Source organism: Garra rufa, chromosome 4, assembly GCF_049309525.1.
Source record: "Garra rufa chromosome 4, GarRuf1.0, whole genome shotgun sequence".
NCBI lineage: Eukaryota > Metazoa > Chordata > Actinopteri > Cypriniformes > Cyprinidae > Garra > Garra rufa.
This window is the reverse complement of record NC_133364.1, coordinates 13,898,853-13,913,321: the sequence shown is the minus strand read 5'-3', so window position 1 is coordinate 13,913,321 and position 14,469 is coordinate 13,898,853. Positions and strand designations below refer to the sequence as shown.

At 30.5% G+C, this 14,469-nt stretch overlaps 1 protein-coding gene across 2 annotated transcripts in view; it reads left to right on the top strand.

Annotated features, from left to right (window-relative positions):
* LOC141333624 (ankyrin repeat and BTB/POZ domain-containing protein 3-A) overlaps positions 1-14,469 on the top strand; it is a 198,704-nt gene that overhangs the window by 56,243 nt on the left and 127,992 nt on the right. The window lies entirely within an intron of this gene.

Here is a 14,469-nt window from a genome sequence, read left to right as displayed (position 1 = left end):
GTTCATTATTTACTTTATTTAATTAATCAGTTATCACTATTTATTTTTGTATTAAACCAGACTAAATTATTGATTTTGATATATTATTGCTTTATTAAATGTATTTGTTTTATTTAAGTGATTATCAGTTATCAGTTTACTATTTATTTGATTTCATTAAAATATAATTTGTTAAAATTAATTGCTATTATTATTATTTGTTACTGTTTTTAGCACACCTTTTTTGCATGCAAATGCAAAGATAAAAGTCCTTTTAAGGTCTGTAATCTTGTTCTAGTTAAACTTTATTTAAATAGTTTTATTTAAATCTTTGTTTTATTTAAATGATTATTTATATTTTATTGTTTATTTTTATTTATTTGTTTAAACATTTGTAAATGATCAATTAAATGTTTTTTTAATGAGTTCATTATTTACTTATTTATTCAAACAATATTTATATCATTTCAATATTCAATAGTTTTATTTAAATAATTATTTATTTGTTTTTTACTGTTTTAATTACTAATTATTAATTTAGTATTTAAACAAAACAAAATATTGTTTTATTTAAATGTCGTTGTTTTATATATATATATATATATATATATATATATATATATATATATATATATATATATATATATACTTCTCAGTTTGTTATTATTAGTTTGTTTATTTAAACAATTATTGTATTTTATTTAAATATTTTCTGTTTTATTTAAAAAAATTTTTTTACTGTTTTTATATACAGTTTTTATTTTTGGCATTTTAGATGATATTAAAAGGATTAAATCTTGAAAAATGTCATATATTTTGAGGCTTTAATGAAAACAACTTAAAGTAATGAAGTAAACCACGCACACATTATTTTTGCCACACAAATGCAAACATAAAATTCCTTTTAATGTCTGTAATGTAGATGAAATGGGCTTTTACAGCTTGTTCTGATGAGATTGTATTTTTCAGCTTGTTCTTGAGGAATTGTATTTTTGATGGTTTTCCTGCTGCCTTCGTGATACCCAGGGTCATCTCATCATGTCACTTCTTTAAGAATAGATGGTTTGTCACTTTGCCCTTTGGTTCGTGTTCGATAACGCATTTATTTCTGCATTCAGGTGGCCTTTGTCTGATAAGACGAGTCCATGGATCGCATGTTACAAATTCCTCCCTAGTCACATCCAGCACAAAAGCAACCTTTCACAGAAGCCCTCTCCATTTCACCCTGCCACAGATAAGGCAGTCATCCATACATTCGGCTCTGAAGCCGACAGACTTCTGCCTCGCTCCTATTAGAAACTCTACACTGAAAACCCAATGCAGTTGTAGCCATCTGGACTGATAAGAACGTTCAAGAAGCCCAAAAGACCAACCACAGGTCACTAGATAGATAATCACTTTCTTACAATTTCCCTGGCACTACAGGATTGTCTTGCCTCTTTAGTTTGGGAAGTGAGAGCATAATTGTTTCTTATCTTGTTGGGCTGGTGGCCAAACTTTTAAAAACGGCATTGGAGTGTTACACGCTCTCAACCATTTTGTGCTAAGACGGTGTTCCAGATTATCATAGTTTTGTTCATCGCAAGGCAGGTTCAAAAGGAAAGAGTAATGTATTGTCTTTATTATGAACACACTAGTGTTGTCAAAAATATCGATATTTCGATAAATATCGATACTGAAATATCTGAACGATACCAATACTAATTTCCCGAAGTATCGATACTAGCCGAGATGTCACTTTCACTTCTACACTACACGTGACCGCAGTGCCTCTCATTCAAGTGAAGCGAACAGAAAGGCGAGCGCAGGACCCCGCGACCGGCTTTGTTTGATAAAGAACACAGGAGGAGTGCTATCTGGAAATATTTCGGATACGAAACAAATGAACATGGAAAGCCGAAGTACACAAGCAAGCCAATATGTAAGAGTTGTTACTGAGCAGTGCTATCAAAAGGCGCTAACACCACTAATTTCGCAAAAAAAAAAAAATTAAATCACACGATTCCACATTCTGAATGCTATGAAAACACAGTGCTTAACAATTACAACAATTCACCTGTCGTAATAAATAGAAAAGACAAATATCTGAAGAAAAACACACTAACAAGCATAAAATACAGTGTTTCTGCTATTTATTCTGCCGTGGAGGTGTTTAGTGTCCCGCCAACAGCAGCAGCAGCAGCAAGTGCCTTCAGCAGAGTTCCGCGTTCAGATGCACGCAGCTTATAGGTACTGGGCTGGCCGCAAAGCCCCAGCTAAAGTAATTACCATGAATATGGCGGGGAAAAAGTAAGGAGATATTCAAATTATTTATTAATAAGCTAGTATTTTCTGAGTCAGTGTCGCAAAGATGAAGTTGATAATCCTAACTCGCCATCTGCTCGGACGCGCTTTTAAAGCCTAAATGCATTTTTATGGATTAGGCCTAATAAAAGAGTTTTGTTTTCGATTTGAATTATTTCGTTTTACAGTAGTGAAGTAATAATTAAAAGTGAATTTATTACTCTTACATTTATGAGCAGAAATAAAGTTTCACGTGGAGCTTTGCACCTCATGTCCTGCAAAGCTTTATTCTCTGCACAAACGATTGGATATGCGCCTATTTGTAGCCTACACATTTATCTAAGTTAAACGATTAAACTAATATTCTGATATGCTTTCAGTTTTTATTTGTTTATTGAAAGCATATCAGAATATTAGTTTAATCGTTGCCGCTGTTTAATAAGCGGCTGACCGCTTTGTCGTTACTTTAAAAAACAAAAACTTGAATTTCACAAATAAAACATGTTCCAAATATATTCCTAAATTAACTTTATAAACTAAAGAAACGAAAATAAATGTAATTACTTTGCTATTAAAAACAGCAGATGTGCAATGGGGAAGAGAAAGAGAACTCGGGCCAGTAATTCTGATGTGCTGTTGAGTTTTTTTTGTTTTTTTTTGTTGCAACGATTGTTTGTTTAGTAGCCTATTTAACTCTTATTTAGGCTGCTTTCTCATTTAAATGTATTATTTCGTTGATTTATTTTAGCGTTTTGTAGGCTGCTTGTTCACCGACGGAATTGCTAAAGTTTGTGAATAATGTTTGAGCCTCATTTATTTATATATAAAACACCGCGCCACTGCTGTGGTAAAAAATCTGCCACCATCACAGCCATACAGTTCCTACCCTTCATAAATGCGTGCACTACATGTTGTATTTAAATCTAAATTAAAGATTGTATTTGAACATCAAATAAAGTATGAAGCTCAAACTCAAATGAAGTTAAGAAGCTGAACAGGGCTGTAGCAGTGTACATATGCATATACCTCATTGTCATGTTCTAGACTATATTTATTTTTAAATTAAAAAAGAAATTTTCCTCCTTAATAGTGTGGTAGTTTTTTCTCTGTGGTATCGAAAATAGTATCGAATATCGATATTTTTCAAGGTATCGTATCGAAGTTAGAAATTCCAGTATCGTGACAACACTAGAACACACTGGTTTGTAGTGCAGACCGTTTTAGCGTTTACTGCACGTTGTTAATCTTCTCATTATTTCCCTATAATGGCTAATGAACTAGAAATTTCTCCTATAGGCTTATTTCAGCATTAATGTGGATAGTGATTGGGTCATATAGACCATTTTTACAGGGTTTGATTACAGCTTGAATTTGACTTTTTGAAATTTAAGGCCTGTAAAACCCTTAAAATAGCAGTATTCCTAAGGAGGTACTTGATAAGTGTTTGAATTATTGAAAGACAGTGTATCTATAAAATAAGTGACTGAAGATGCCAAAATCGGCTAAACCATTGCGTCACAAAATGATTCACTCTTTCGAAGCGTTCCAACCAGATTGCGGACCGCAAATCATTTGTTTTTAGGTCGGGACTTCAAATCATGTATCACAAATCATTTGATTTAGATTGGAACATTGCATATCTCGAATCATTTGTTTCAGATTGGGACTTCAAATTGTGCATCGCAAATCATTGGATTAGATTGGAACTTTGCGTATTGTGAATCATTCAATTTAGATCGGAATGGGTTTGTGAATCATTTAGCGAATTTAAAGGAACACTCCACTTTTTTTGGAAATAGGCTCATTCTCCAGCTCCCCCCGAGTTAATAATTTAATTTTTAGCGTTTTGAAATCCATTCAGCCGTTCTCCTGTTCTGGCGATATCACTTTTAGCATAGCTTAGCATAGATCATTGAATCCTATTAGACCAATAGCATCATGTTCAAAAATGACCAACGAGTTTCGATATTTGTTGTATTTAAAACTTGACTCTTCTGTAGTTATATTGTGTACTAAGACCGGTGGAAATGCAAAGCTGCGAGTTTCTAGGCTGATAAGATTAGGAACTACACTTCCATTCCGGCGTAATAGTCAAGGAAGTTTGCTGCCGTAATATGGCTGAAGCAGGCGGAATATATTCAGAAATGAGTTCCCAGCTAGTTTAGCATTTGCACATGTGCTGCGTGGTATTACTGCTCCTGCTTCAGCCTTATTTACGGCAGCAAACTTCCTTGACTAATACGCCGGAATGGGAGTGTAGTTCCTAATCTTATCAGCCTAGAAAATTGAAGCTTTGCATTTCCACTGGTCTTAGTACACGATATAACTACAGAAGAGTCAAGTTTTAAATAGGACAAATATCGAAACTCGTTGGTCATTTTTGAACGCGATGCTATTGGTCTAATAGGATTCAATGATCTATGCTAAGCTATGCTAAAAGTGATATCGCCAGAACAGGAGAACGGCTGAATGGATTTCAAAACGGTAAAACTCAACTTATTAACTCGGGGGGAGCTGGAGAATGAGCCTATTTCCAAAAAAAGTGGAGTGTTCCTTTAATGATTCAAATCAAATGATTCGCGACAGAGCATGGATCGCAAATCATTTGATTTAGATCAGAACTTCGGAGCGAGTTTGTGAATCTTTTGCTTTAGATTGGACCTTCGCAGTGGGTTTGTGAATCCTTTGCTTTAGATCAGAACTTCGGAGTGGGTTCACAAATCTTTTGCTTTAGATTGGAACTTCAGAGCGTAGATCATGAATCATTTGTTTCAGAACGGGACTTCAAATTATTGCAGATAATTTGATTTAGATTGGAACTTTGCGTATCGCGAATCATTTGATTTAGATCGGAACAAGTTTGTGAATTATTTAGCGAATTTAAGGATTCAAATCAAATGATTTGTGATAGAGTGTGGATCGCAAATCATTTAATATAGACCGGAACTTTGGAGTCGGTTCACGAATCTTAAGCTTTAGATTGGAACTTCGGAAAGCGGAACACGGATCCTGAATCATTTGTTTCAGATCGGGACCTCAAATTGCGTATTATTTGATTTAGATTGGAACTTTGGGTATCGTGAATCATTTGATTTAGATTGGAACAGGTTTGTGAATCATTTAGCGAATTTAATGATTCAAATCAAATGATTTGCGATAGAGCGTGGATCGAGAAACATTTGATAAAGATCGGAACTTTGGCATGAGTTCGCAAATCTTTTGCTTTAGATTGGAACGCGGATCGTGAATCATTTCTTTCAAATTGGGACTTCAAATCGTGCATCATTTGATTTAGATTGGTACTTCGCGTATCGCAAATCATTTGATTTGGTTTGTGAATCATTTAGCAAATTTAATAATTCAAATTAAATGATTTGTGATAGAGCATGGATCGCGAATAATTTAACTTGGATCGGAACTTTCGGAGCGGGTTTGTGATTCTTTTACTAAGGTCGGAACTTCAGAGTAGGTTCGCAAATCTTTTGCTTTAGATTGTAACTTCCGAGTGGGTTTGCGAATCATTTAATTCAGATTGGGACTTCAGTGTGGCAAATAATTAGTTTCACATCAGGATTTCGGAGCAATTTCGTGAATCTGTTTTTCAGATTTTTTTTTCTTAAACAGTAGAAAACATCAAACCATTAATACAGTACAGTTATAAAATAATAATAAGGTATACACAAACACAAATTCCTAAAGAAAAATAACTGTGGTTTTACTATAGTAAAAGTGTAGTATACTTTAGTAGTAATACTTTGCATGAGCTTCTTTATTTTTGCCTTTTTTTATATTTTTAACTATTTAAATATGTTGTTTTATTTAACAAAATCAAAAAAGAAGTGCTTGAAAAGTCCTTGAAAGTCCTGGAAGATTTTAGGGCTTGAACGCTCAAGCCATCATTCACTTGAGTTTATAAAAGATATTATTTAAATTACAAGCAAGTAAGAAAATTCTATGGGTTTAAAAAAAGGACCCAGGGTAAGTAAATGATAACGAAATGTTCATTCTTGGGTGAAGTTTTTATTTAAGAGCAGAAATAAAAGGCTGAGATGAAGGGGTAAGTAGCAGTGGAAAACCCATTGGCTTTATTAAATCTTTCAGGAGCAGGGAGGATGTTTAAGGTAATGGGGAATCAGTCTCGTGCCCTCGAAAGCAGACGAAGAATGACATTTCATTGTATATTACGAGCTGCTGTTCCATCATGCCATGTCTATTATACATGTCTGTCATCATTAGCACATCCGAATGAAAAGAGCTGTCTGCAGATATCACAGTGCCACCCACCTCGAACGGGACTGATGTGGTAGATTTAGACTGAGTATTTAAATAATAAAACTCATTAGCCAAGTCTAAGTTGCACAAAAAGAGACATGGTTTAGTTTATAAAACATTTTTAGCCAGAAACGAAGATGCTTTTAGAAGACCAGTGGAAGAAAAAAAAACAGTACAAAATGTCTGTATTATTGTGTTGCAGGCATTTTTGGGTTTAATTCTGTGGCGCCGCAGCATCTGTGTGTGTTTCATTGATGTTCATTCATCATTATATGCCCAGCAAAGAAAAGAGACAGACAGACGCTGAGAGAGTAAGGCCCCCACTGAAGCTCTCCTAAGCGATGTCATAGCCAAACCATTTATCTTCCTAATGTCGTAATGACGGACAAAAATATAGATTTATCTGCCTGGGTCTTTTATTAATTGAATTTTTATGTGTTTGTTACTTATCCTGTTTGACAAGAGACCCCATCATAAAATATATTGGAACCAGAGAGAAGTGGATAATGGGGTTTTATTTTTTGCTTTTATTTGGCAGAGCAGCATTGGACAAAATATTACTGCAACACAGACTTTTTTGTTTTTGTTTTGAGGTTAAAAGCAAACAATATATTAAATGATACCCACAACATCTGAAAATAATTGTGTTGTTTTGTAAATCCTTACAAAAAGTGGGGTTTTCCCATTGAACAGTACTAATTATAGAAATATTTACAATAATGATTTGAGTAGTTATAATTATTACAAATATTAACCCAGAATATTCTGAATATTGAGTTTTAAACCTTTTATAGATGTGGCTGCCATATAAATATTACAAATATAAAATATTTAAACAAAATATTAATATATATATATATATATATTTTTTTGCATTAAGAATTATTGTTGTGTTGTTGTTGCTAATAATAATAACAACAATGCAGACTATTCTATTAAGTTGTAAACCTTTTGCATTAAGTTTGAGTGGCATAATAAATATAACAATAATAATAATAAATAATAATAATAACAATAATTAGTATTATTATTAACCCAATAGTTAAATTTTAAATGGCATGTAAATATTAATATTCTTTCAGAAATATTGCTTACACCCTTTTAAACAAAGTAATATTTTGAATTAATGTTATTAATATTTAATATTTTAATTATTATTATTGTAATTGTTGTTTATTATTATTAAAAATATTAACCCAAATATTCTGTTAAGTTTTTAATTGCATGTAAATATTAATATTATTTTTTAGAAATATGGCTTACACTCTTAAAACTAAATTTTAAACTTAAAGGAATATTCTGAGTTGATATTTATTATTATTATTATTATTATTATTATTAATAATAATAATAATAACCCAGAATGTTTTTACTTTTCATTAAGTTTGAGTGAAATAAATTTTAAACTTAAAAGAATATTCTGAATTACTATTATTATTATTATTATTATTATTATTATTAATATTATTATTATTAATTATGACCCAGAAGTTTTAAACTTTTTGCATTACATTTGAGTGGCATAATAATAATAATAGATTATTATTATTATTATTATTATTATTATTATTATTATTATAAATATTAACCCAAATAGTCTAAGTTTTAAATGGTATGTAAATATTAATCTTATTATTAGAAATATGACTATATAATATCTTCAGAGTTCATATTACTAATATTAATTACGCATTTCTGCTTCTTCTTCTTCGTCGTCTTCATTGTCTTCTTCAGCAATCCAGAATATGCTGTCATTTGTTATTTGTTTTGTTTTGATTTTTGGTTTGGTTGCCAATGGTGAACAGGTTCTTCAAAATGACATGTATAGTGAAGAACCCTGCCAGAAATGTTGTTTCAGTGTCGTTCTTACCAATCTCTAGAGTAAATGTTCAAAATCACAGTGCAGCAGTGGAGGTCTTATGACCCTAGAAAGTGAAGTCCATTCCCTCGAGAAAGTACCTCACTTTGTAAAGGGTTACAAATTATCGGCCCTTCAGAAACATCTCTTGTGAACAGTAGGGCGCACAGACACCTGGCTCCATTTTGTCGCCGAGGTCTGATGACTTTTATCCTGGCTGTGTGAGCGACTCCATCCATCACGGCAAATTTTATCTCCTGTAACGATCCCTCGTTTCTCAGCCTGTCTGGGGTCTAATGGAGGAGAACGGAGATGGATTGGGAGGTGGGATGTCGACGACAGCATTGGGGCACGGCCCTTTGAGGATACCCCTGCCATTGGAGGCTGTTGTGTTTTGTAATTGCGCCTATTAATTATTATTGTGGTTTTGATTGCTCTCTTTAACTTTTATTGGTGGAACGTGAGTCGGTCAAAGCCTTGTTCTGTTCTGTTCCGGTGCAGTATGTTTCAAGGGTTAATGTGCATATGATGCTCAATTATCTGTCCTCACTTAGTGTCGATCAAAGGGGGCTGACGTCAGACATGCCATTAAATTAGATTGTTAATTCAATTCTGAGCTTGTTTTTGTTGTTTAAAGGCCAGTGAAGCATGTAATGATACTTGATAAAATTGGCATACTGGACGCTCAGCCAGAGATGCACCATTTGCCTTTATCAGCTACTAAAGTGTAGTTGAGGGTGGAGTAAAATAACTGTATATTTTGTGTCCTGTCACTATATATTTCAAAAGGGGCCATTATACAGTACACAGTGTTTTTTATTTTATTTTATTTTATTGCAATTGAATTGCATGTCAAAGTAAATCTTATAATTTAATTTTATTATTATTATTATTATTATTAAAAGTACTTAAATACTTAAGTCATTAAAACATTCTTAATTAAAATAAATTATTTAATTTTAATTGCAATTTTATTTTATTGCTGCTTTATTGCATGTATTGCATATTATTATTATTATTATTATTATTATTATTATTATTATTGTTAAAAATATATATTGGAAATAATAAATGTGTTTACTATGCTTCTAGGTTGTTATTGTTCACTAAAATCAATCTAAATAACCTCTTCATTAAAATAAACCTTAACTGAAATGAAATAACATCTACTTTATTTTAACAACTTTTTGTTAAAATAAAACTGAAATAAAATAAAAATGTAAATAAAATGCATAAAAATGACAAAATTGCACAAAAAAATGACTAAAGCAACAACAATTTTATTCTATTAAAACTAACTACTAAAATTAAAATGAAAACAGAAAATGTAAAAATGAAAACACAATTAAAATTTCAAAATAAAATACATTTCATATTATTTTACAATAATAAATTATATAATAGTATCTAAATTATACTAAAGTAATGCTATTATAATATAATATTAATATTAAACTTTTTCTTGCAATCAGCAGACTTCCTAAAATAATAATTACAATTATTATTTTCATATATTTTTCTATTCCAGTTATCCATTTCACATTATATTAAAAAAGGGGCCATCATACACTATGCATTATTTTATTTTATTTTATTATAATTTTTTAATTTAATTTTATTTAATTTGTTTTATTGCAACTTCTGGGTTGGTACTGTTAACTAAATTCATTAAAAAAACATCTTTGTTAAAATAAATTAGTACATTTTTTATAGCAATTTTATTTTACTGCTGTTTTATTGCATATCAAAGTTTTTTTTTAATGTTAAATTATTATTATTATTATTATTATTATTATTATTATTATTATCAACCTTATCTTCTCTGGTTTGCCAAAAAATATGCAGTCATATTTATTATGCTGTAGACGCTTTCTACAAATCTCAGAAAATAGCAGGCTTCCTGAAATAATCAGGATTATTATTTTCATATTTTTTTCAACTCCATTTTTCTTTGCTCAAAATTGAGCTTACTAAAGCAAGTAGCTATTTTCATATAATGTAAGGCTGTGAATTTGTACTTTAATAATACAACCTGGTCATCATCTGCCCACAGAATACTGAAGAAGAAAAAATTAATTTTCACATAATCTAAAAATTTTCCAGTAGAACGCATTGTCCTTTTTTTAACATCTCCATCTCTGTGCCTCACACTGAGCCAAAAGTAAAACCTACGAGTGCTTTCTAGTAATGTTTTCTATTTTTACTAGGCTCCAGTGATTCACAGTGCTATTCAGGGACATTCACCCTTTTGTATCACAGTACAAGCTGCTATTTTGCATTTCATTATGTCCTAACCCTAATTGTGGTGTTTTAAAAGCAATCAATAAACCCCTGGAATTAGATCTGTTATCCCAAATACAGCCATCCGCAGCTGTTTTGCCTTCCGGGGCGGGTTTGCACTGGTTCGAACCACAGAAACCACAGTCTGAATAGACATTGGCACAGTTTTGTCATGTTATCAGGATCACGTGTGGTCAATATACCACACTCAGCGTTGTCCGTTTTGTTTTTGTTGGGAATCGTAGTGGATCGATTGAATAAAACGACGCTGTGATTGACTGCGGCTTATTGACTCATTGCGCACATGCTTCAAACAGTTTCACTTCTGTGCCGTCTCTCAATTTGCCGTCTACACACGGTTAGGAATCAATGGCGGCTGGGTCGGAAAACAACGTGCCCTTCTAGTGCATTAACGAGTTGCTAATTAACTGATGCTTTTATCTGCCAAATCGATGAATCCTTTGAAGAGAAAGTTGCGTTAAATTCCCGTGAATGTACATTTACTGCCTCCTTTGAATTAAAAGGTTGTATTGGGTAAGAGTAGCCCTTTTTTCCCGAGGCGATTAGGCTAACGGTGATGCTTTCTGCTATTTTACAATCTGGACCCTGAAAAGACTCTGAAAACTTTAGTTTGCTTTGTCGAAATTGGTTTCATCAGCTGATGTGCTTTTCTGAGAATTTTGCTCTTATTTCTCCGGAGAAGAGCTGCTCTTTTGTATCATGCTTTTTTTTTTTTAGACGATTCTCTTCTCCTGCCAGATGCAACTGGTAGGTCATTAGAAGCAGTGCCACTGCAAGCAGCGATTTGAAGTGCATTAAATCTTGAAGCTCTTTTTGCAGTCATTATGTAACGTTTCATCGTGTCAGTGACAGCATTCCTTAGTTTTATTCGACGCCGCTGATCCGCTTACTAACACACGTTTCAAGTTAATTTAAGTGTTTGAAGTGCTTGTCTCTTTATTCATATTAATGGAGTCAAGGTTTGGATTGGTTGAACGCAGGATGCTATGAATATAAATGGTGGAAAGTCTTAGAGTAGTTCTATATAATGTGTGGTTATACTATAGTACTGTTATAAAATACATTGTACATTTTACAATGTACTAGTATTCTGTACTAGTATTTCAATAATAATAATAAGACAAATAAATAACAAATATGACCAAAAATTACAATAAACCAAAAAAAAACAAACAAATAAAATGTATTTATATATATTTAATAATTATTATAGTAGTAGTAGTAGTATATACGTTTTTCTTTTTCTTTTTGTAATAAACCAAAGGGTATAAATAAAATGTATTCATGTATTTATAATAATTGTACTAATAGTAATTGTAGTATATACATTTTCATTTTCTTTTTTATATTGACACTATAATAAATGTAACATAAAATAATAAAATGTTTAATAAATGTAATAATAAAAATTAAACTTTTAATAATAATAAAAATAATAATAATAACAAAAATTACAATAAACTGAAAAAAATTAGTTGTCATTATCAGTACTACTATATACATTTTATTTTTATTTTTACGTGATATAATGATAAATGTTATTTCAGTAATAATAATAATAATAATAATAATATTGCGATAAACAAAAAATATAAAATGTTTATATTAGTAGTAGTATACACTTTTTTTATTTTTTTTGGTTTTATTTTATTATTAATAATATAATGAATGTTATAAAAGATAAATAAATATAAATAAAACAAAAATACAGTAAAATAAAATGTTTAATAATAATAATAAATAATAGTGAAAATAGACAAAAATACAATAAACCAACTTTAGTAGTAGTATATATATTTGTTTTATGTGTTATTGATAATGTAATAAATGTTATAAACAATAAATAAAACAAACAAAAAAATCAATAAAAATAAAATGAGAATAATAATAATAATAATTATTATTATTATTATTAATTACAAAAAATACAATAAACCATATATATGTAGTACATTCATTGGTATTTTTTGTTTTATGTATTATTGATAATATAATAAATGTTATAAAACCAATAAATAAAAATGAAGAAATTCAATAAAATAAAATATATAGCAATAATAATAATTATTATTATTATTATAAATAACAAAAATTCCAATAAAATTAAAATAAATAAAAATTTATATAATATTAGTAGTAGAAGTATATACAATTTTTTATGTATTGTTGATAATAAAATACAAGTTTACATACAAAAAAATAATTTACTCTCTGTTCGATCAAACTGCTGAAACTTCTAACATTTTACAATAAGGTTCGTGAATTAGGTATCATGACTAAACAATAGTCTATTTATAAACTAACATTAACCAAAACAAATGCTGTAAAAAAAAATTAATGGTTAGTATAACTCTAATGTTAACTAATAGAACCTTACTGTAAAGCATTGCAAAATTTGTAGCAGATGTTTTTTTTTTTTGTTTTTTTTTTGACGTGATCTCCCAGCATATGTTTTCCGTACAAATTCAGCTCCATCCCTTCCTGTTTCAGCACAAAACGACTCCAATTTATGGCCCTTCATCACATCCTAATTAAAATGTTGGCCAGTCGCAATGGTTATGTAGCCATGCCAGAGTAAAGGACCGCCGTCTGGTGTTTGTGAGGAGTCAGGGGATCTAAATGACAAGAGGTCTCTGGGCTCAGATGGTTGAGCAAAGGGTCAGTGCCACCACAAACACCCATCACCCAATGTCTTGTCTACAGGAAAACCTTGTTTTGAGCCATCTCATTTTCTCCTCAGCTAGACAGAAACAAGAACTGCTCTGAAACAGAAACGAATGCGTAGGTCACTATGACCATAGTAGCTGGAAGCTATATACTCCTAATTTTGTAGTTAAAAAGGAGAGGCATGAGAAATAAATAACACGTTCTGCAGAGCCACTAGGTTAGCTAATTTACAGTACATAAAATTTCACTTACCACATAAACGGAGTAAAGAGAAATACAATGGCGTTTAAGTGCCATTATAAAAAATAAAAAATAAATTTACGATATTAAAGTCCAAATATTACAAAAAAAAGAAATATTTCGAGAATAAAGTTGAAATATTTTGAATATAAAGTCAAAATTGCAAGAATAAAGTCGAAATATTACGAGAATAAAATCGAAATATTTCAACTTTACTCTCATAATATTTCAACTTTACTCTCATAATATTTCGACTTTATTCTTGAAATATTTCGACTTTATTCTCGTAAAATTTTCGACTGTACTCTCGTAATATTTAGACTTTATTCTCATAATATTTCAACTTTATTCTCGTAATATTTCGTATTTACTCTTGTAATATTTCGACTTTATTCTCGTAATATTTCAGCTTTATTCTCGTAATATTTTGACTTTATTTTCATAATATTTCAACTTTATTCTTGTAATATTTTGACTTTATTCTCGTAATATTTTAACTTTACTCTTGTAGTATTTCGACTTTATTTTCATAATATTTTTTTTACTTTATTCTCATAATATTTCGTATTTACTCTTGTAATATTTCGACTTTATTCTCGTAATATTTCAACTTTATTCTCATAATATTTTGACTTCATTCTCATAATATTTCAACTTTACTCTTGTAATATTTCGACTTTATTTTCATAATATTTCAACTTTATTCTCATAATATTTCGAATTTACTCTTGTAATATTTCCACTTTATTCTCATAGTATTTCAACTTTATTCTTGAAATATTTCGACTTTATTCTCGTAAAATTTTCGACTTTACTCTCGTAATATTTAGACTTTATTCTCATAATATTTCAACTTTATTCTCGTAATA